Source organism: Triticum aestivum, chromosome 5A, assembly GCF_018294505.1.
Source record: "Triticum aestivum cultivar Chinese Spring chromosome 5A, IWGSC CS RefSeq v2.1, whole genome shotgun sequence".
NCBI lineage: Eukaryota > Viridiplantae > Streptophyta > Magnoliopsida > Poales > Poaceae > Triticum > Triticum aestivum.
The window spans coordinates 396,411,381-396,417,124 of NC_057806.1; the positions used below are offsets into that span (position 1 = coordinate 396,411,381).

Sequence of the window (5,744 nt, forward strand, 5' to 3'; positions counted from 1 at the left end):
GGGCAAAAAAGCCTCCAACAACCCCGTAAACCCGATTTTTTATGCAATCCTGCATAATCATGTTCTCTGTCTTGCGGGCGGATAACCGCCTAAAGCTTCACGGGCGTGCTGCCGCACCGCCCGCCATGCACGCGCCGCTCCTAGCCCCTGTGGCCCTATCACTAACTTGCGGGCCTGAGCTATTAGCTAGTTTTTTTTAATTAAAAATAGGAAAAAAAATAATATGGGACAATGTTAACGGGACTGAGAGAAGTGGCCGTTTGAAAACTTCCGGTAAATGATACAGTCATTATGTAAAATGACTTTTACGAAAAGTTTTTAGGGGGGCTATTGGACTTGCTCCTACTCCCCTAATATTTTTTGAGGTTCAGTTAGTTTCTGGTTAGAGAAGAAAAACCGGATTTATCCTTCTCTAACTAGTTAGTTAGAAATGCTCTAATGCATGCATATGTTTGTATTTTTCTTGAAGACGCACAGAAACATCGTTTTTTTAGCTGATCATGATACACTGCTTAAGCAGAAGATGAACACAAAAATGTATACAAATCTTTTCAAGTAGATTCTTCCCACAAGCATATATGGATAGAAAAAGTCGACCTTTACCAATGTAGATTCTTTTCAAGTAGATTCTTCCCAAACATTATCGGCGGGCACCGACGTCGGAGTGGGTCTAGGTGAGGTTGGGGGCACGCCAACGAGGATTGGGGAGGCAAGGAGAAGTGACTTGTTGATTTTTTACTCGGTGGTCGCGAGGACAAGTAAATTTAAGAACCGTGAGTGGTTGGGAGTAAATTTTTTATAGCAACTCCAGCAGCTCTCGTATCCTAAAAAACCATCCTTTACGAGAAGTTGGGGCAAAAAAGCCTCCAACAGCCCCGTAAACCCGATTTTTTATGCAATCCCGCATAATCACGTTCTCTGTCTTGCGGATGGATAACCGCCTAAAGCTTCACGGGCGTGCTGCCGCACCGCCCGCCATGCACGCGCCCCTCCTAGCCCCTGTGGCCCTATCACTAACTTGCGGGCCTGAGCTATTAGCTAGTTTTTTTTTAATTAAAAATAGAAAAAAAAATATGGGACAATGTTAACGGGACTGAGAGAAGTGGCCGTTTGAAAACTTCCGGTAAATGATACAGTCATTCTGTAAAATGACTTTTACGAAAAGTTTTTAGGGGGGCTATTGGACTTGCTCCTACTCCCCTAACATTTTTTGAGGTTCAGTTAGTTTTTGGTTAGAGAAGAAAAACCGGATTTATCCTTCTCTAACTAGTTAGTTAGAAATGCTCTAATGCATGCATATGTTTGTATTTTTCTTGAAGACGCACAGGAACATCGTTTTTTTTAGCTGATCATGATACACTGCTTAAGCAGAAGATGAACACAAAAATGTATACGAATCTTTTCAAGTAGATTCTTCCCACAAGCATATATGGATAGAAAAAGTCGACCTTTAGCAATGTGATTTAAAAAAGAAAATATTTGTTCAGAAGAAAAAAAAGTCCGACTTGCCGGATTCGAACCAGCGACCTAAGGATTTATCTGCAACACTACAGTCCTCCGCTCTACCAACTGAGCTAAAGTCGGCTTGTGATTGGAAGGCCAAACACACCCTACTTATATATTGACCGGTGTAGAATCGTTCCGAACGTACCAACAGATATTTGTTTTTTGCGAGGATATAAACAGGTCAATAGGCATGGCGCTGGCCATGTGGTCCAACAAATCTGGAAAGCACTCCCAAAACTACCGAGCCTCGTGGAATTAAAACGAATTCACCATTTTTATTTAATCTCTTATCTCCGACAGCATATGGGAGTCTGCCTCTAGCTCATCAATCTTAACTTCTTGAGCGAACGCATTATTCCTCCTAGCAGCCATATTCAGTTAGCCATGAAGGGGCGTGCGGCGACAAGTAATGGTCGAGAAGTAATGCAAAACAATAAGGTGTGCATCAAGGTCGCTCATTGGGTGTGTCCACGTTAGACTAGCTAGGGACAAAAACGCTGCCGGCACGAACATTGCATAAATGGCGGCCAATCGCGACAGAGCTTTGCGCGGAGCAATTCCTGGTGTGGTGCGTGGCCAGTTGGAAGGCGCTGGTTCGCTCTGCGCTTGGGGCGTGCGAAGCCGCCGGTTCGCGTCACCTCGTGCGCACCCGAGTTCAGTAGCTACAGGTGGTCCCTTGTTTTTCTCCGGGCCCATTGTCAATTTCTTTGTGTGTTTGCTTTGTTGTGCTTGTAATATTAACCTCGACCTCGTCCTCAGCGGTGTCAGCGCCGGTTACCGCGCTTGTGTGCGTGTGCAGCAGTGCGGTTCACTGACCCGTGGGGCGTCGGAGATGGCGATGGGTGGGATGTGATGTCAACGTACAGTAGGCCTTTGCCCAGATACAACCTCCCCTCTATCTAAAAAAATAGAAAATACTACCTCCCCTAGAACGCGAGCCCCTTTTTCTCCTTGATCCCACGCAACCTCCTCGTCTCGCTCGCTCTCCCCTTTCTCCGTTGCCCCACGCCGCGACATCCCCCTCCCGTCAGCGATGGAGGCCCTGCAACCCATGGGGACGGTGACGGTGGCCTCACGGGGGTGGCCTCGTCGACAACCTCGACTGGGTGGACGAACCAACGTCGGCTGGTGTGCCCGGCGACGAGTTCCCGTAATTGTTGGTCATTGCTACCTAGACCAGATCGGAGCACGACAAGATCCGCCACCACTAACCTTGCGTGCAGGGAGCTCCTTTCCTTTCTCATCCCTTGTATTTCTCTTCCTTTGCTTATTCTCCTCTGTTTCTGCCGTGGTGTAGCAGACCATGGAGGACTACTGGAAGCGCACTTCGTGCAGTCGCCGGCTTGCGCATGGACAAAGAGGAGGGATTAAGAGGTTGGAGGCCATGGATGTTGGAGCCCACAATAGGTGCTTGGCTATACACTTCTTTTCTTCTCCTCCCTGCAAATGTGCTTATGTTATTTTGTTCTTCACTAGCAGAATGTTCATCTATAGCAAGAATGAAGATAGTTCCCGCAAAAAAAAAAAAACAAGAATGAAGATAGTTCATCAGAAAATCAAGCGAGGACTTTGAGAAAATGGGATTCCTTCTCCCTTTCTCCCTCTCTATCACTACTGATGATCACATGTTTCCCTCGATTTTTAGTTTATTTTGGTTATCCGTGTCATCGTGTGCTTTCAGGTATATTGTTTCCTAAATGAAAAACAAAAGTTAGTAGGAGCTATGTCTGATCATATCTGTTTCATGTGTTTGTTGTTCACACTGCTGGAATTTTCTAATGTTGTTTGTCTCAGGTTGTTCATCTCAGCTTGTGAATTTTATAATGTTGTTTGATAACAGATAAGTTTTCCCAGACAACTTCCATGGGCAGATTGTCATTGACTCACTTGGTATCTGGTACTTACTAGCATACTTTTACTACTTAAGTGCTAAGAACATTTTGAATTAACTGAAGGTAGCTTGCTTCTGTTTTATGGTACATTCATACTAATTATAGCTGATAGAAAATGTGATTTGTCAGCATGAAGGTAAAAGATGGGAAGGTATAATGCTCATGGGCCTCAGTGCTACTATCATATAGAGATAACTGCTGCAAAGTTCATATAATGGTCCCTGTTTCTTTTATTGGAATATTGACATTGTTTTCAAAGATTCAATTTAGTTGGATTGAGTTTCTGTTTTAACTTTCTAACATGTGCATGCAGATGAACTAAGAATTAAAGGTAGTACTTATTTAAAGTTTCTTTTTCCATTGAAATGTGCAGTTTTACACATTTCTATGCCCCTTTTCCTATTTGTGTGCATCAAACAGTAGAAATCAATGTTAATATTCTTTATCTGCGAGCTAACTGAGAGGCATGTCCTTTTTATGTCAAGCTGAGAGTTTAATTGTCACAATGAAATCTAGGGAACTAAGGCAGGAGAATGGGATTTCACAGGGTAATTTAATTATAGCCTTTGCTTACAGTTTCCTTCTCTACATTAGGAGTTTCAATTCTGCAATTGTTTCTCTCTGTTTTCATAAAGTTGTGTATTTTCTAAATATATGATTGCTGGTTTCAGCAATATATCATGTGTCTACCACAACCCAGGATGCAAGGGCTTTATCTATGTCTTTTATTTGTTGTATCATAAACATCATCTATGCTTAGTTTGCGCATATTATGTTGGTACTTGATACTTCAACGGCGTGGTATATCTCCCACACCATCAGCTCTTTCCTATAAGGATCCCAAAACATGGATTAGTGGTATGCAGCTGAAGGAGTTACACTTAGATCAGCTGTTGAAGGAAACCATATGTTATTGTTACACATTTCACCTGTGTTCATGAATAGAAACTAAAATGTGCATAGACTGTAGTCTTATAATTGTTTTGCTGTCATCTAGACTGTACCAAATATGCAATTTTGGGAAAGGTCTACATTCTATTAAAAATAGAAATGGTATGATGCATACTATTTAAACTTATAAATGAAGCAGCAGATCTGCTTCATTTTCTTTTTTTTTCCTTCTACAACTTGTATCCAGAAATTGATGATGTTACAGGAAATAGCCTCGAAATTTTTAGACTACCTGCTTCAATACAGAACTTTGGGTTAACGCTCGGATAGTTATTTTATTTATGCAGGGAAAATTACAATGCATGTTCGTTTTTTGTTGTTGTTAGGAATTGTTTTGTTTTATGATATGGATTTGTGTGTATTTTATCTCATCCGATATCAAACTCATAATGATGAACATCTTATCTAAACTCGTCGTACTTCTCTTTCTTGCTTCAGGTTGGGAAGCAGTCAATTGGTGATCATCGAACGTGTCGGAACTTCCAAGGAAATGTCTCTCTGTGGCTAAAATACATCGGTTTTCCCCTCAAGTCACTAAACTGCAATGCGTAGTTGGTCGGTCACTGTCAATTGAATCCCGGAATTGAAATGTCTTGCCGTTTTACAATTCTTGTTTTGCTTCACAATCTTCTCTGTTAAATAAACCTGTTTGTATATATGAAACAACACCTTTTAGTATCTATGAAACTAGTACGCTTGCTCTGCTTTATGAATGAACACTTATCTCCTGCAGTTTTTACCGTGTCTTATATTTGAAGCGCTATGCTCATCTGGATGACTTTTTTTTTTTGCTGAATTACACATGTTGTCATAAGACATTAACAAATACGAAAGCTTGACTGGTGCGCACAATTTTGCCTCAAGAGGCGCCACCAGGTGGCGCCCCAACCGCTAGTGAACTTTCACATTGGCAAATCTATACCAGGTGTGGAGGTGTCATGCTCTTTTCTGAGTAGCTACTATAATTCGTATTGCCAAATTTCATTCAGTGTAGAAGAAATTATCAAAGGAAAAATCTTCAATGGCCCTAGACGTGGTGACGAATAATCTGGCGTCTGAGGCTGCTACTCCCGCAAACACACCATGGCCGAACCAAACTCAGGGTTGGGTCGCCTTTTCGGTCGATGGTTCTTACTACGCACATGATGGTAAGGCTGGCACAGGGATGATTTTACGAGATAATAACGGCAAGATGATCTTTGCAGCATATAAAAGACTCTTCCATTGCAATGATGCCTTAAAAACGGAAATCCAAGCAATGATAGAAGGGCTCTTCTTGGAACTTGAAAGATCAAGCTTACCTATACAACTTCAATCCGATTGCACAGTTGCTCTTAAAGTGCTCATGTATGATTCTCTGGACAGATCGGCATATGGTCATTTGATTACTGAGAT

At 42.1% G+C, this 5,744-nt stretch overlaps 1 long non-coding RNA gene and 1 other non-coding gene across 2 annotated transcripts; one reads left to right on the forward strand and one right to left on the reverse strand.

Moving 5' to 3' along the window:
* Positions 1 to 1,499: 1,499 nt before the first annotated feature.
* Positions 1,500 to 1,584, reverse strand: TRNAY-GUA (transfer RNA tyrosine (anticodon GUA)). Its single transcript is given in 2 exon segments — positions 1,500 to 1,535; positions 1,548 to 1,584. It is a non-coding gene; the product is annotated as a tRNA-Tyr (tRNA).
* Positions 1,585 to 2,347: 763 nt separating this feature from the next.
* Positions 2,348 to 5,081, forward strand: LOC123103601 (uncharacterized). Its single transcript, XR_006449869.1, has 2 exons — positions 2,348 to 2,913; positions 2,986 to 5,081. It is a non-coding gene; the product is annotated as an uncharacterized lncRNA (long non-coding RNA).
* Positions 5,082 to 5,744: the final 663 nt, after the last annotated feature.